The sequence below is a fragment of the Tinamus guttatus genome, unplaced genomic scaffold (genome assembly GCF_059628265.1).
Source record: "Tinamus guttatus ecotype Peru unplaced genomic scaffold, ASM5962826v1 Tinamus_guttatus_pri_ptg000403l, whole genome shotgun sequence".
Classification (NCBI taxonomy): domain Eukaryota; kingdom Metazoa; phylum Chordata; class Aves; order Tinamiformes; family Tinamidae; genus Tinamus; species Tinamus guttatus.
Window position 1 is genome coordinate 2,735,741 of NW_028288937.1, and position 17,261 is coordinate 2,753,001.

Here is a 17,261-nt window from a genome sequence, read left to right on the forward strand (position 1 = left end):
GCAAAAGGCTGCCCTCCTCTGCATCTCCTGGGATAGAGGCATCTGCACTCCTAAGCAACAAAAAAAATCTGCCTTCCCTTACTCATTTTTAAAAATAACTGTAGGAAAGATAGCTGTTCCCCTGAAGCTTAATGGGCAATGTTCACAATCTGTTTAATAATCCTGCCCTATTTTGTTTTATTAAAATATGCGATTTCTGCTGCAGCAGAGCTTGAAAATTAATCTTAAACTGAATTCAGCTTTCTCACTGGACACTTACCAGCATCTCATCCTCCCCCTCCTTCCTTTTCCATCCCTTATCCTCCTTTCCCTAAGTTATGCTGCATTTTACTTCGCCCTCACTGCAATTTCCTCCCAGACTTTTGATAAAAGGAGCCAAATTCATCCCTGCTGATATTCTGAAAATTCTCCTCAAAGCATTTTTGGGCTGCGTCCAAAGCTAGCCAGGATTTTGCAGTGCTGGTGCCTTAATCAAAACAACAGTTTATAACTTCTCTTTTGCTTCCCTTATCTATCGCTAATATGAATTATTAATAAGAACTAGTATTGCTTTCTTGAAAATCATACTTCATTTCAAAACCACCTCAATCAGACAAGCTGTCTGATTGAGATTTTTCTTTTTAACTTCTCAAGCATACTAGGCACTTACAAAATACAAGGCATGCACACGGGTAGCCTGGATTTCAGACCATGACAGAGCCTGGATTTTACCTTGCCATCTGCAATGCAAAACTAACTGAAGCGCTGGCTGCTATTACCCCCACGCACGAGCCGTCCAGAAAAGCTTTGCTCTCCCAAACTGCCGTTTACAGAGCTAACCGCGTCGCCTGATTAGCCTGACGAGGGCTGTTGCTGCAGACCCTTCGCCCAGGCAGGGGAGCAGAGGGGATGTCTGCACGGTGTTAATCTTACGCTGTTAGTCTGTCTTCGCAGCCCTTAAACCTGACAGGTTCTCTCCTTCCCTGTGGCTTTCATGTGCACGGCTCATTAGATACTCTAATGCATCAGGGAGCCCCTCTTGTCTGCGAAATCCTTTGTTGTATATTTAGCAAACTTTCGACTGCTTCCTTCCAAATCAGGCTCAAGGACGTATTTTTGTAGGAGAGGGTGAGAGCTGCAAAGCACGATCTGCGATCACGTTTTTCCGTGGGGAACTACAGAGCAGGGGAGGAGGAATCGCCCGCAGTTCTCCCGCTTTCCCCCTCGCTCTCCCTCCCCTCCCCTTCCTCCCTCCCCCCCATACAACCATAACACGAGATGAACGTGCTCCAAAATCCAGCTGCAGAGCCTTCCCTCTCTCTTCCGGTTTTCCCTGCCGTGGCAAAGCGAGGGGAGGCGGGGAGCCGCGTTTGGGCAGAATTATCACTAATACGGGACTGCTGTTTTGCCTCTGTGTCCTCCGCAGACTGTTTAGCAAAGCCTGCTCACGTAGTGTAAGGCTTAAACGTGGCCAGTGCTCGAGTGTTGCTCCTGAGAGCAGCTCAGACAGCGAGAAGAGGGAGGCATCTCCGCTTGTCTGGAGGTCTGGATGCTTCCATAAATGAATGCACGGAGCTCGCGGAATGGAAAGGAGGCGAAAACTGAGGTTATGAAATACAGTCACGCTTAGATTCAATCCCCATTCTGCATTATAATCCCCACCGAGTAATACTTTCTTCAAAGATACATTTTGCATGACATGAAAGGATTTCCTCCTCAGTAAAAAAATCATACCAGAGAGCGCTTCACTTGCTCCAAATACTTTGATTAATCCATGATCAATAAACCCAGGCTCTTTCCTGGAACCCAGTTCCCGGTTTCCTCCTCGGCAGCACTGGGGTGCTGTAGCTCTGCATGTGTCTGCACGTACATGCCCGGGATTTTGTTTGTTTTCCCTCCCTCTCTTGTTTGTTTTCTCTCTCTCTCTCTCTCTCTCTTTGAACACGTCCCTCCACCTCCAGGCACAACACATGTCCTTCAACACGGATTTCTGCGCGTTAGGCTGCTCTTATTCGCGGCGGTGGCGAGGGGGAAAAGGCGGCGGGGGGGAGGTCTAAAATCCGCTTAACACCCCCAGCCCCCCGACAGGATGCTCTGGGGAAGAAAAAGAGGGAGAAAAGGCAGAATTCACACATAAAAATAGAAGCCCACGTAGGCTGGCCATATAAGGAGCACGGGCACTTCGGAGGGATCCCCTCCTCGGACCACCCCTTCGGCGGGGGGGAGCCGCCGCCGCTGCGCGCCCCCCCGGGCCCCCCGCCCGCAGCGCGGCCCGCGGGGGTTGCGCGGGGGCTGCGCGGGGGCTGCGCGGGGCGGCGCGGGCGGCGGGGCCCCCCCGGCGCGCGGCGCGGCGCGGTGCGGCAGCCGCGATGACTCAAGCGCGCCCGGCCCCCCCGCCCGCGCCCGCCCCCCCGCCGGCCCGGGCTATTAAAAGCTGCTGACGTAGGCGCGGACGGCCATCTTTGATGAGGGCACGGCTCCCGCGCCGCTGAAGAAGGAGACCCGCGGAGGTCAGCGGCGCCTCGTCTCGCCTCCCGCCCGCCCGCGGCTCCGGCCCGCCGAGCCCGCCGCCGAGCGCAGGTAGGCTGGGAGCGCGGCGGGCCGGCGGGGGCTGGAATTATGTTGGAGAAAACCCAATATCAACAAAGCCCCCGAATTTAGAAAGGGACCTGCTCGGCTTTCTGCCCTCGGCCTCTTGGCTGCCGCAGGGGTGGAGAAAGGCAGGGAGAGGGGCGCGACGGCGGGAGGGAGCCGCGGCAGGGAGCCGGGCGGGACTGCGGCGAGACGGAGGGGAAGGGGAGCCCGCGGGGGCTGCGCGCCGCGGAGGGGGCGGCGGGGGCTGCGGCCGTGCGCGGCTCCAGCACCGCGGACAGCAGCGCTCGGGGCTCCAGCACCGCGGACAGCGGCTCGATGGGAGGGCGCTCGGCACCGCGGAGAGCAGCGCCCGGGGCGCTCGGCACCGCGGAGAGCAGCGCCGCGGCGGCGGCAGCGGGAGGCGGTCGCGCTGCAGCGCCCTGCGGCTCCGCACCCCCCCCCCCCCGGGCCGGCTCCCCGCAATGAGCAGCAATTGTGACCCCGGCCCCCGCGGCTCGGGCGGGGAAAAGGGAGGAAATAAAAACAAATGTGGAAAGGTTCGGCTCCTGAAATCAAACGGCGTCCGGCGCTTTGGCCTCTGTGCCTGCCCGTTCGCGGCGGGGGGAAAGGGATTTGCGCGAGGAAAACGGTGGGGGGGGTTACGTAACGGGCACAGCCAGGCTGGCTGCGGGGCGACTGCAGCAGCGCCCGGGGCTTCCCCGCGCCCCGCACGGCCGCCCGCAGCGCCGCGGTCCCTTGGGCGCCCCGAGCGGAGGAGCCCTGGGGGCTCCTCCAAGGCCGGGGGCAGGGGGAGCTCCCCCGCCGCGGCCACGCTGCAGAGCGGCGCGAAGTGAAGCGGAGCGGAGCGCGCCGCCTTATGTAACGCGCCGGGGCTGCTGCGGGCGGGGGGGGGACGGCAAAACCGCAGCGCGCCCTCGGCCCCGTTACCGGCAGCTTCTCCGCTCGTCTCCTCGCGTGCTGCCCCGTGCCGGCGAAGTTGGCAACTTGGCGGGTTGTACGGGGCAAGAGAGGCGCGGGGCCGGCGGGCGAGCTGCATCGACCGCGGGCCCTGCCGCGGCTACGTGCCCGGCTTCAGTAATTGCCGCTGCTCCCGGCCCCGGCTGGAAAGGAGGCTGCGAAGGGGCGGTCTGCGGCGGAGCGCGGGGCAGCGCGGAGCAGCCGCGCGGGGCAGCCCCGCAGCCGGCGGCGGCAGCGCCGGGCCCCGCCGCGGCAGCCGCAAGGACGAGGGGACACTGCGGGGGTGGGGGACAGCCCCTCCGCGGCACAGCCCGGGGTGCACGGCGAGGGGAAGGGAAGGGGCAGCCGGGCCCTGCGGTGCCGAAGCGCTGGGCCGGTTGGCAGGGCGAGGGGGCAGCGTCTGCACCCTCGGCCCATCCTGCTCTGAGCAGCTCTTCCCTTGGGCACGGCAGCAAGGGGATGGGGCGGGAGGGGCGGCGGGCACGGCTGCCAGTGGCCAGAGAAGGGATGGGGCCACCGCAAAGGTGGGTGCCCCGGGGGTAGAGACTCCCTGCTGGGATCCCCAGCTCTGCACAGCCTTGCGGAGCAGCCAGCGAGGCTGGTCTAGGAAAAGGCAGCTTTTCTTTTGCCTCCCCATAGCACAGAAAGGGGCAGCCAGGAAGTTCCTGCAGGATATTTTGATGCCCGAAAGGAGATGGGGCACTCGGTGCCAAAGAGACCACAGAGGTGACCAACCCAGTGGAGCCTGATCCGCAAAGGCGAGAGCTTGAGACTCCCACTGAAATCAAGGGGATGGGCAAAACCTCAGCAGATTATGAAACAAAAAACAGGCAGACAGCAAACCCCAAATCAAAACAGTTGAACTTTCTTTTGAAAACTACCTAGAAAAATAGAGTAGGATACCCAAGGGCACCTAGGACTGGACTCACGGTCTCCTGAGGGCAATACAGGAAAGAACAGCAGAATTCAGCCAGTGCCAAACACTTAAACTACACCTAAGAGGACGAAGCAGATTTATTGCCCTGGACCTGATAGCTGCTCTGCAGTAAGGACCAGGCCCTTTCCATGTCCAGGTTAATGGAAAGCTTTTCATTCATTTCCGTGTGCTTTAGGCGTGGCTACAAGAGCAAGACTAAATTGCTATGGCAAGTAAAGCGTGATCTACAGTTACTGTTTGCACAAAACAAGTACTTTCCTACCACTGTGAACAACATTTTGGGGCTTGTGTGTCACAAAGCTGCAGCTTCTGCGTACATAGCAACCCCTGGGGGAAAGCGGGAAGTATATGGCAGAGTGTGGAGCTCACTCTGTTAACTATTTTTTCTCCCAGGAATGTAAGAAAGCCTAGAAGGAGGAGAAGCTAATTTAGGTTTGCCTTGACCTCTTGTCCCACAACTGCTCTGTTTTCTTTCCTTTTTTTTTCCCTGGATCTCTGCTTTAACTCATTCGAATATAATCATATTGCTCTCAAATGTGTATATGGCTTCATCTATGTATGAATACATCCTCCTTCACATTTATTTCAGGGTTTTCCAGGGTTATAAGCTAGATAAAACTATAAAAATGTTACCTGACCTTGCAGCCTTCTGTTGTATGATTGTGTTTTTCTATCTGCAAAGCTTCATCCACCACTAAAAATGCAGTCACCTTTGGGTTGGGAGAGTGCCAGGTAATCTGTAACAGTAGAATTGTTCAAGCATTTCAGAGCAGGTAATGGAGAGAGGAGTAATGCATCGCTTGAGAACTGCAGCAGAGCGCAGCCAAGCAAGTCCTAATTACCTCTGGGAAGCCGGACTTTGGAGCAGGCAGCAGGGCTCACATATCTGCTCCTGGGAGAGTTGGATTCAGTTTGTCAAGGCTGTCAGTGGTCAAAGGATAATTTATTCCTTTTTTGGCTCATCATTTCTGGCTCTTAACTGATATCTGTGCCCTTACTTTAAATAAATTCTGGCTTTCTTCCTTATTGATCTTATGTATTTATGCCACAGCATTGTATTGCAACAAGCACTTCTCCAAAATGCACATAAATTTTATTCCTGGTTCATACCTATCACCACTCTGTTGCTCCTTCCACAATACTTAGATACATACTTCCACCATTGAATCCTGCCTCTCCTCAGGTGATAATTTCCACCATGCTGTCCTGCATCCTAGCGGATTTGCTAGGACTTTCCTTTTTTAACAGGCACAAAGACAAGTCTACTTCATAAGCTCAAAGTTGGTCCATTGCTGCTTTATAGAAAACTTGATGCTAATCTGAGAAACAAAACTGGAAACTTCCATTCCTTTCTAGCACTACTGAGTTTTAGTGTACTATTGAAAGCACTTGTGCCATTTGCCTTAGTATTTTAGAATGAAATCTAGCTTCATCTTTGCTCTTTCATTCTGTTAACTTGCTATTTCCTCCTCACCTCCAGTCCCCTTTTAATTACTGTTAAGGTGTAGTATGATATGAACTTAGAGCACCAAGATCCTGACTTGAAGGGAGATAACCATGGCCTCTGAGCTTGATTGTTCCACGGAGTCTAATCCACATTCAGTTGAAACCGATGCAGATACTTCCACTGGTGACAGCAGACTTCAGATCAGGCTCTGAGCAAGCTCACCAGTAAGTCTGTGTGCTGTTTGAGATGAGCGTGGGGCATGGGAAGATAAATAGCACTTCATCCCCAGCAATGGGCAGGGACTGATTAGCCTTGCTCTGCTGCCCGAGAGGAGGAAACTCAGACATTACTTTCTGGGACTAGTAACAGAGGCAAATAGTAATGATAACATTTACCGGGTTAGGTTTTCCAAAGGGAAACAGTGTGCTCTGTATATGTTCCCTCTGAGATGTACTGATACGCTGTAATTCCAAGGAGAATACAGTCATTGCTTTATAACTTTTCTTCCTGTAATGAGATGTGTATCTCCTCCACTGAAGAACACTGAATTCTAATACAAACAGAAGGGAGAAGAGAATATTAAGCAATTAATCATGGCTGTTTCAGCTCTGAAAGCTGAAAGTTCGTGCTGACCTGGGTTTTGTCTGGCTTTTTAAAAGGAAAAGATTTATTTGAAAAGCTAACAGTGCTGAATCTTGCATTTAAAATGAGATTAAATGTATTAGTGGGCCACATAATCAATTGGTGTGACTTAGCATAACCCAGCGGTACTGTGCTACACTACAGGCTGCCAAGCTCCTTTGCTATGGCTCGTTATTCATGTTTTTGATCAGAAATGGTTATATCCACTTAAGGAGCAGATTTTTTTCTGTAAACATAAGTAACTTGAACTACCTTTTCCTCAAACCCTGTTTTTTTCCAGGCGGTTTCATTCATGCAGATTCTCAAAGATAAGGTTCAGGCTTAGAAACGGTGAGTGAGTGATGATGAAGCAGCAGAGGAGGAACACTGCATGTTATGGCAGTATTTCAGGTAGGATTTTGCTGCACTCTGCTGGTACATAACCTCAGCAGAACTTTATATGGTGTAAAACCCATTTCTACAGCTGAGTTTTTGCTAGATGCACAACTCTGTATGGAAAAAAAAAGTCAGAACTGAATAAATGAATGTGTAACAAAATGAAACCTGCACTTTCAGATACAGTTTAATTTCACAGACTACATTTCCTATCAGTAATAATGCATTTTTATTCTGAATCTGGAAATGGAGGGAAGCTTTTCTGCATTCCAGTAGTGCACGGTAGAATTATGCACCTTCCACCGAGTCTTTTAAAGCAATATTTTTAACCCTTTGACTACTCAGGCATATTACTGTTAGAGCAGGAGTACAATAAAGTTAAGATAAATGAAATTCTCACTGAATAAATTTCTAAAAATAAAGAGTGGAAGAAGATTTTATACGTTTTTATTGTAATTTTAGTTTTCCTTGAACTTTTAATATGACAAAATGATTGTGCCAATGTTTACTGCCAGAATCCATGAGCAAAATTGCAGTTACCATAGTCAGTGCTAGTATTAGTAACTAAAATCCATACTCTTGTGGAAGGATGCTTTAGGTATGTGACTTTCGACATGAATGTTCAGTTTTCTATTTGCAACTCAGAACTGAACGTCTAACAGGGAGGAACATAAACGAATGCTCTGAACAAACACAAAGGCACTGCAGACTGTTTGCTAGGGCAAATCTGTGATTCTGCATTGACTGCTCCCATCTACCACACATCTGCATAGCCTGTTCTCACTAAAAATCACAGGCTGCAATTTTCCAAATGTTTTCCCTTGCCACTCGCCTGTCAAAGGGACTAGAAGACTAGCGTGGGGTGGCATGAAAACTAAAGGCTATCATATCATTATATTACACCTCTGGTGCTCCTCGCGGGTTATTTATTTGTTATAATTACTGTTCACTTCAAGGAGAGGAATACTGTTTCTGAGTTGCAGTACAGTTGTACCAGAGGAAATAATTTCATTTTTTCAGAAAAGCCAGTTATTTGGAAGATGTGCCAATTGTTCATTTGGTTCATTCCCCTCTCCCAGAAATTACAGCTCTCACTGGAACTGCATGGAGGCCAGTTTATTGATCTGCCTGACAGAGGTAAACATATTTCCTCCAGCTATTGTAAAGCAGCAGCATAAAAAAGAAGTGTACATCTTCAGAAGAGCTGCTCTATCAAAATAGTACTACCATTCACTGTTTTTTTTAATCAGGAATAGAATTATTCCTTGCATAGTTGAGCATCTTTGAAAAGAAAAGGTACTAAAATTAGTATCAATGTGCCTTAGATTCAGATTGAGGTTTTGTTCTTCCCCCTCCTTTTTGGTATTTTTGGTTCAGTCTGGTCCCCATTTACATCTTTAGAAATTTCACCATTTACCTCAAAGGGATTGAGATGAGCTTGCATTTCTGTAGGAACAGGGAATTGCTGTTTGATCCAGCTCCGTGCTGGTTCTGCCTGACATGCCTCCATGCCGTACACACACACATACATACACGCAGAGGCCAATTCTGGAGCTCAGGGCTGCTGTGCTGAGGAGAACTGATCTAAAAAGTGACGGACAATGTTAGGAAAGAAACTTCTGCTCTTAATTAGACATAGACATCTCTCAGGAATAATTTGCTCTTGTAGAAAGCAGTAAGAACAAGTGCAATTTGGGTGAACTAGAAATGTCCAATAATGGACGTTTTAGCTACAGATATAATGGTTTAGTGATTAAAGCACAGGGTCTGCCCACAGAATATCTGGATACGAGTGCAATTATCACACACTAAATAAATGTAGCATTTGACAAATGCCTCGATTACCTTCATCTAGAGAAGAAAGAACTGAGATTAAAGCAGCTTTTAGTTTATAGTCCTCACCTTGGAATGCTGAACAGGTATCCTGTGCCTTTGAAGGAATATTTTTATATATTAGGGCATAACCATCTGTGTTGCATCAGATTGGTGCCCTAAAAACTGATACCTCCAAAATGCATCATACTTAAAATGTAGATGAGTCTCCTTTACCATCAAGCCTTCAAAGGGATGTTACATATGATCCCAGCTTTGTGAAAGGCTTGGCTGGAAATAGGACTGTAAACCGGGGTGCTAGTAATATATTCATGATTGCAAGAAGAGAAAGTGATCTCAGACAGACGGTAGATGAAATGTTCACACATTTGACTTGTCCGCCAGAGCTTTGCATTTTGCTAGAGCTGCATTAAGCCTGCATAGGGGAGACAGGGATCTGGCCCTGTCTATTCAACAGTGCAACTTTCAAATTGACAATGTGACAGCTGAATATACAGCTTTAAGATGTTTTGTGAATATTTGAGCATTTCAGCCAAACATTTGCTTTTCCTTAGAGTATTCACCTAAGTGACACTCAAGGATGTGAAAAGCCCTCAAGAAACAAACCGAGGTATGCGAACCCAATTAAATTGAAATTCACCACTGGCTTCCAGGAGCCGTTCTCCCCAGAGAAGCATTTGTTTTATTTGCTCAGCTGTATGGAAGCAGGCATTGGCTGCCTAGACCTTTTTGAAGGTTTTCCTACAGGTTTTTTGCCATTAAAAGCATGTTCTTGAGATATGATATCTTGAGATATCTTGAGATCTGATATTCTTTCCAATTCCTGAAAATATATGTCTTTTATTATATCAACAAGAGTAGCAGAGACTGAAAGGGCGACAGCAGCAAATGGTTCTAAGATGGTGTCTGATGAATTCATGAAGGGAATTATACGACGTAGCTTTTGGTGGTCACAAGAGACTAGACTTGATAAGGCACAAGACCTTTTAAGTCTGATGTTCCTAAGAGGGTTTTGTTATTAAAAAAGGAAAAAAAAAAAAGTTGGGGGAAGGGCCTGGATGACTCTCTGCTGTGACAGAGGCCTGTCAGTTTAGTTCATTTCAGCACTGAACATGTCAAGAAGGAGACAGTGGAAAAAACCCTCAAGGCGCCAGGAATGCACTGAGCATAGTTGAAAATGCGCTGGACTACTTTTATAACACAACAGCAGGGCTAGCTACATGCCTCAAATTTTCAGTATTAGCAAGGCACTTCAAAATCATTGTACCCAGTTTAATTATCTGTTCTTAATGCTACAAAATAGCTGCTCCTGGAAAAAAACTTTTAGGCTCTAAAGATTATTTTCTGGGTCTGCTAAATAACAACTGGATAACAAATAAGAATGCAAGAGAACAGCAGGCATCACAAAAGGGATGGTAGTTTCTGCAGGATCCCAATTCCCAAACTGGCACCCAGGGCACTTCATGGGATAGTATTAAGCTGGTAGTTTGTGACAGAGCAGCCTCTTCGTCTCCAAAGGCCTCAGTAACTCTCCTGCCTCTTTCTTGGAGCCTGGGGTACAGTCCTCTTTCCAGTCCCACATCGCCTTGTCCAGCACCTGTATACTCCCCTGTATTCCATGAATACCACCAGGGCAACCTCTTTCACATGAAAGAGTTGCAAGGAAAGAGTCTTCAACTAGATTATCTTTTACATGGCTGAAGAACTGAAGGAACATAAGTCAAAATATAGTTGCCTGAAGACATGCCAAGTGCACATTGCTTGCCTCTGTTTTAGCAACCTACAGAAAACAGAGGGAGGAAGGCCAGAGAGAGATGTTGTGATGGAATTGGGACGTCACCCAATGCCACGTTCATTTCTCCAGACCAAGCAGCACGGCACCCAGCAGCCCTGCTGAGGACAGGACTCTCACTCTGCCTGTGCAGGCACAGGGAAGACATTCCCCACCACGGACCTACAACATACACATACAAGCGGGGAAAGAGTAGCAGGACAGGCACACAGCATGTACAGATGAAGAGCTGACTCTTAGCTCCTGGCTACATAAGCACCCCTAGCTACAAGGACTCCAGTGCCTCCCTTCTCTCTGACTGGCTCATTGATTAAGAGGCCAGAAGGGATCACTCATCAGCTAGCTGAACCTGCTGTAAAACAAAACACCCCACAGGCTATAGGCTTCTCTGAATTAACTGCTTCTCCAGCAATGCAATCACCCAATCTTCATTTTAAGAATTGCCAATGGTGGAGAATGTGACAATATATATTTTTAATTGAGTGGTAAAATCCAATACGGCTTTCATTGTGAATGCAATCATTTATCTCCAAAGTTATTAAAGTGCTACCTAAATTGAAGAGCTGTTACTCCAAGCTAGGGACAATGGCAGAGGTGTTGTACAATATCTATATTTTTAAAATACTTGTGGGTAGGAAGTTAGACTATTTCTGGTGTGACACAACCAGTCAAAAGAAATTTCTTCTTAAAGTGTGCATTAGCAGCACACTCCAGTGTTCTGTTTCTCCCTGACAAATTCCTACGTAGGAGGCTTAGTCCTCTTGATTCATGGATCAAGATCTACCTTGGCTGGTGCCCTGGTGTGATTTTTTTTCCACAGTTACTCCCATTCCCTTGTGGAGTAACACTTGCTTTCCTCTCTATTATTCACATCCTTGAGGTCTCTGTTCTTTCCTAGTGAGGATCATATTACATTATGTTCCCTCCTTCCCCAGAAGGTCTTTTCTTGCATTTGCAGACGAAGCTTTTAAAAGGCCTGGCAGGTGAAGAGATAAGACACTGATCCAATGACTAAAACATGTTTCACGATTAGAGCTTCAAGCACAGAATGCAGGACTCTAAAGCTGTGTACAGATTTCAGTTTCTTTACCTTCTACTGTGTCTAGTCTGTTTTTCTCTTTATAAAGAGATGTGTTTTACACTCGGCTGTTCTCCAGGCAAAGAGCTTTTCCACTCGCACTTGCAGCCAGGATCTATTTCTCAGAAGGGTCTAGTTCCCGTAAGGACTCAGAAAGCATTCACAACGTTAACAATCTCTGCAGCATTGTGAAGTATGGTACGCCAAATCCTGGGCTCAGAAGGGTCACATGTCTTAAACAAACACTGAACCACTGTACCAAGGAGGCCAAGGAAGGAGACAAGAGAATAAGAATGAGAAGGAAATAACTAAAGCAATAATAATTTAAAAAAAAAGAGAGAGAGAGAGAGAGAGAGAGAATAAAAGACAGGCAAACTAAAATAAGAAAAAAGATAGGATGGACTTTTTGATTAATCCTCTTTCTTACTGATGTTTCCATGTCAGCATGACAAAGACAATTATCTAGACTTAAAAAACAAAACTTCAGCAGTCAAGGTTCTGGCAGTGGCACCATAAAACTGCACTCAAAGGTGAGGTTATAGTGTTCCCTCCACCCCACATCCTTTTACCACGCAGCCTTCTCTTTAATCTTTATATTTTAATCTGGGTTCACCTCTGCTCCCCTTTATTCCTAATCTCATTAAGAGTTTGCATGAATCTAACTCCCACTTCTTTCACAAAGAAAAGAAACGCTATTGCGTTTGGTGGGCATGCACTCTGAAGGACAGCTTTGCAAGGCACTTTTGCAGGCTGGGAAAGAGAGGCTGATATCCTTGTCTGTCCTGTGCTTCGACAAGCAGCAAGCACCTCCAAGCTCACACCCTAGTGCCTGGCTTTTCCTTAAGCCTTTCTGCTTGCTATTTTTTTCTGAGTGCTAAACATTCCGGCACCAGATCTCCTGGTGAGAAAGGCAGCAGGAAAGCAAAGCCACCTTAGCTGCTTCCCACCTCCAAGTCTGGCTGGTTCTTGAGCCATGATCTCTGCACTGCCAGCTGCAGGCAAAGAGGCTCCTCTTTGGAAGCCTTGGCTGCACACTGCCTTCCTCCCCTCCCCTGCTGCTGCACTGGCCTGCAGCGCATGGGGAGGGAAGCAGCCTCACGGACCCAGGTGTCACAGGGCACAGAGGGAAGCCAGGACTTCCTCTCTGCCAACACCAAAGACCTGGTTCCTGCAAGGCACCAGAGAGGTGGCACTCACATGCAGGCATATAATTGGCATGGCATCTAGGGGCAGCACACGTGCACCATGACATTATTTTTTTGCAGAGAATACATGTTCTTCATGTATTCAAGCTACGTTACCTTTGATGACTGCAGTGAGTTAATTCCCTGCTAGAAATGGAGGAAATGAAAAATCAGCCACAGTGTTTAGTCACACTGAAGTCTTGCATATGTATATACAGACGCCAGCTGGACGACAGTTTTTGTGAGAACTAAGACAACTGTTCCACTGTACTTACTGTTTCAGAGACAAATAGCTGAACAAAACATTAACCACTGCTATCTACTTGCTGTGGTATCTGAAACAAGCATTTGGTCTGCAGCACTTGCTTTGAAAATCAAAGCAAACCATTGTTTGGCGTATCACAAGGTAGAGCATAGGCTTCTCCTTTTAGCTAGAAAACCTCCCCCAAAGGCATTCTTTTACAGTGTTTTAGAAATAGAAACCTATTGTAGAAAAGACATAAAGTTATGTGTGCAAATTAATGGTGCCAGATGGGGGAGAGAGTAAATTACTGCCTCACTGTTGAAGTCATGAGACAGAACAAAGTGGTAGAATATAGAAAGGGCATCACTAGAAGTAGCGGGATCACACTGCACGAGGGTTTGTCAGCACTGTGCTCCTGCTTGTGAGCAATTGCTCAGGTGGCTGGTGCTATCAGAGTGGGAGGAAGGAAAAAAGCCACAACCATTTTGAAGACTGTGAGTCACTGTCTACTACTCCACTTAGGACAAACTATCCAGCAACACAATCACAACATGGTAAAATGTGATGGAGCTTTATCTTTTAACCTGTCTCACAACTGCCAGGCTGGGAGAGCTCACTGCAGGAGTCAAATAAATGTGGCTGTTCAGGAGGAAGGGCAACAAGTGAAGCTGCTGCCAGAGCAACAGGGAACTTCATCAGAGACACTGGTAGCAAGTTTCAGGGCTCTGTTAGTGAAATAGTGTAGTTTTTGTATTAAGAAAACAGTTATTTAATATAAGCATTTCTCAAAACATTTCAGTTTCATGCCACTTAAGTAGGAAAAACATTTCTTCCTGTCCCATCGCCCCAACCCCACTTTCCATGGATGAAGAGGAAGAACCAGAAATAAAGGGACACTTTCACTAGTAGCTTTGAATAGTGCAGGGAAAATAATGTCTAAGAGCTATTCAAATATATTCCTATATGGAGTCCTGAGCAAAGCAGGACATCAACATAAACAAACAAATAACATTTTTGAAAAGTCTTTTAGAGCAGCACTGTAACAGGGTTGTCCTGATACATAAGTGCCTACAGGTATGATCCAGGGCAACAAGATAGCTAAGAACTTTGGTTCTGTGTTATAATGCCACAGGCAGGTCTTACCAGCCACAGAGATAGCCCTTCTTCCACTGACAGATCATGTCTGCAAGAAGACATCCTGCAGATACAGGACAAGAAGTTGATTCAGTGGCAGAAGGCTTCTCATTTCAACTGCATATTTAGTTCCTGATCGTTAGCTGAGGCAAATCAGTACAATGCCATCGTAGTCAGCAGAGCAAAGCTGATCTGCACCACGTGACGATCTTAACTATGACTGACTTAAAAACACACTTCAAGAGGAAGAGGAAGGTGTTTGGGGCAGTAATGAAGCTGATTTTAACTCTCTGGGCACAGTAACAAAGAAGCCTTTTTCCAAAAGCAAGAGGCTTAAGTGCAAGCCTGTCAATAATGCATGGCCATGTTGCACGGAAGATAAACTGTGGTGCTTCTCCTCCTTCAGGTGTGTGACTGAAGGCACAGTGCAGGACGGAGGCGTGGGAAGCACTGAACGTCACGTCCTAAGAAAGTAGAGACTCTGTTTTTGGTCTTTTGCACTCAATTATGTGCAAATAACTAACAGCACAATCATAGCCAACTTTACCCTATATCCCACTGAGCCAATAGTAATTTAATTTGCCAGCTGAGAAGCTAGACAGCAAACTACATACATGCAAACATACAGTGGATTATATAAGGCAGGAACATGGCCTAAAAGAAGGTTTAATTACTTACTATCTACAAAACTCTCATCCAGTTGCGCTCAATAGAAATTTTGCTATGAATCACCATGCATCTCAAGGAAAACTTGGTCTGTTTTTTTTTTTCCAAAATGGCAGCACTGAACTGACTCACTTCTACTGAATCAGTTTATTAAGTATAAAGCAGGGACAAGGCTGAGAAAATTGTCTTATTGGCACCTCAGTAATCACGCGGCTATCTGAAGAGATCCTCTTAAGGAGTGACTCAGTTGAAGAAGCAAGGGAGCAATTCTCAGCAAATCAATTATATAGTGAAATCCCCATTATTTTTCTGGCTTTTGGGATTGCTCACCACCCAATTGTGACTTTTCTCAACTTCTTCCTCACTTGAAATTATTTGCTGAGTCATTTCTGAGAAAATAATTTCTAGATCTTCAGACTGCTCATGGCATGTGTTTAAAACTCCACCTCCACTGCATTCCTTCAATTTAGTGGGAATGGTGCAGAAAATTTTCTGCTTTCTTACTCCATGTGCAAAGGCTACAGAGATTGCTAGAACAGAAAGCTTGGATTTCAAATCCAGATTTTTCTGTGAGTATTCTTAATTAAATATGAAAAAGAACTGATGTTTCTGCAAGCATTACTTCCAGCAATTTTATCCACTATACTTCTCATAACAATCCTAAGGATGGGTTAAAAAACAATGCTATTTTGAAGCAGAAGGGGGATGGATATGTTGGTCCCATTTTCCCGGCTGAGGCTATCATGTTCAGCTCTGCAGAAACAGCAACTGTCACCAGCAACACACTGGAGATGCAGCCCCAGAGAATTACATTGAGCAAAGAGGAGTATCAGGTCAGCAACTTAGCTTATCCAGACTATAACATTCCTCATAGATGCTTTTTCATTGGTAAAGATCTCCTAAGGGAAGATCACTGGCTATCCAGGTCTGCCATGTCTACAATAGCACAACAAGAAGCAATTGCAGAAATACTAATGTAATACAACACAAGCAGGCATATCCAAGTAAATTACTGTGGATGTTGGAAAACAAACATTCAATTTGATTTTTTTTTTAATAAAATCCCTTTAGCCGCTGCTAAGTGTTGTAATATGGAAAAGAGGTCCAAAATTGGCTTTGAACCACTGGGTGTAGACAGTTTTTGGAGTTTGGTTGATAATCTTATTTTCACAAGCTCACAGGCCCAAGGACACTTGGAAACTGGAAAGAGCACAAAGATGTGGGAGATGAAAAACTGTACATCTCAAGTCAGAAGTGAATTATTCTGACCTGATGCAGAGGCACATGTGATCTGCTGTTTACAATTTCTTAATAGAACTGTTGGGACCAGCCTCTCTACATGAAAAGAGAGGATACTGCACATGGACCTGCAAGGGTCAGTAGCAATCTGGCATTCTCTGAGCAAATTGTACACACTGCAGGACTGCCAGATACAGATGGACCACAGGGAAATGTCCAGATGTCACTGCAAATGTCATAGGAAATTAAGCCATTCACTTGTGTTTATGATTCAAGAAGTTCCATTTCTAAGTCAGGCAGCAGTTTATTTTGCTATTACTGGAAAAATCTCTGATTTTTCTTGAAGCTTTCTGTTGAGAGCTCATTGAAAAAAAAAGAAAGAGGGCAAACACCGTTTTTATGGGAAGTACATTGTAAAACCATGTGAAGAATTAAATTCATAGAAGCTAATAGCAAACTACGGGAATACGATGTTGAATTATGAGGTTTTTGTAATACTCAATAAAAAAAAAGATAAATTGAACAAACTTGTAACCATTCATTGTCTCTGTGAAAACTAATTTTGCTAATATTTCTTATGTAGAAAAGTAAATATTTGTTCTTGTAGATACAATTATTAGTGGTTGTGATGAATTATATCTTTGAATAAATTACCAGTAAAGTTTATTCATCTCTACTGTTGCTGTGTCCTGCTGAATGAAATCCTGGTATAGCTGTTATCTATGGGTCACTGAGAGGCAAGCAAATACAATGCAGATAAACTGTTTGCTTAACAAGTCAGTCTAGTGAAGAAATAGCAACATTTTTAATGAATTATGTTGAAATTAATTTATTTCAGAATTTAATTATCTCACTGTATAAATGTCTTCATTACTATTTACACTATTTAATATTTCTTAAATCAGGTCATTTCAATTATATGGTAAAATCTGAAGCCTTGAGGGAAATTCAGTATTTTAAATGAGAAATTCTATTTATCTGTTTTCTATCTATTCCAATAACAAAGAGTACCTCTCCTCCTCAGTAGTAGCATCATCTATTTCATTTATTTTAGTATCATCTGGTTAATCAGTGGGGGTACAGAAAATGCAGCAAGATAGTAGTCAGATTCCTAGCCACTGAGAGGTGGACCTGTGCTTTCCTAATGGGGAAAAAAAGA

The 17,261-nt window shown here is 45.9% G+C and overlaps 1 protein-coding gene across 2 annotated transcripts in view; it reads left to right on the forward strand.

The window, feature by feature from the left end:
- Window positions 1–2,416: 2,416 nt before the first annotated feature.
- The window catches only part of SNAP25 (synaptosome associated protein 25), a 66,488-nt gene continuing 51,643 nt past the window's right edge, over window positions 2,417–17,261 (forward strand). The window contains exon 1 of one of the 2 annotated variants that reach the window (XM_088531300.1): window positions 2,417–2,559. The gene's annotated coding sequence lies outside the window, so the exon portion shown is untranslated. The remainder of the gene's footprint in view (window positions 2,560–17,261) is intronic. The other variant, XM_088531299.1, reaches the window with a different exon arrangement.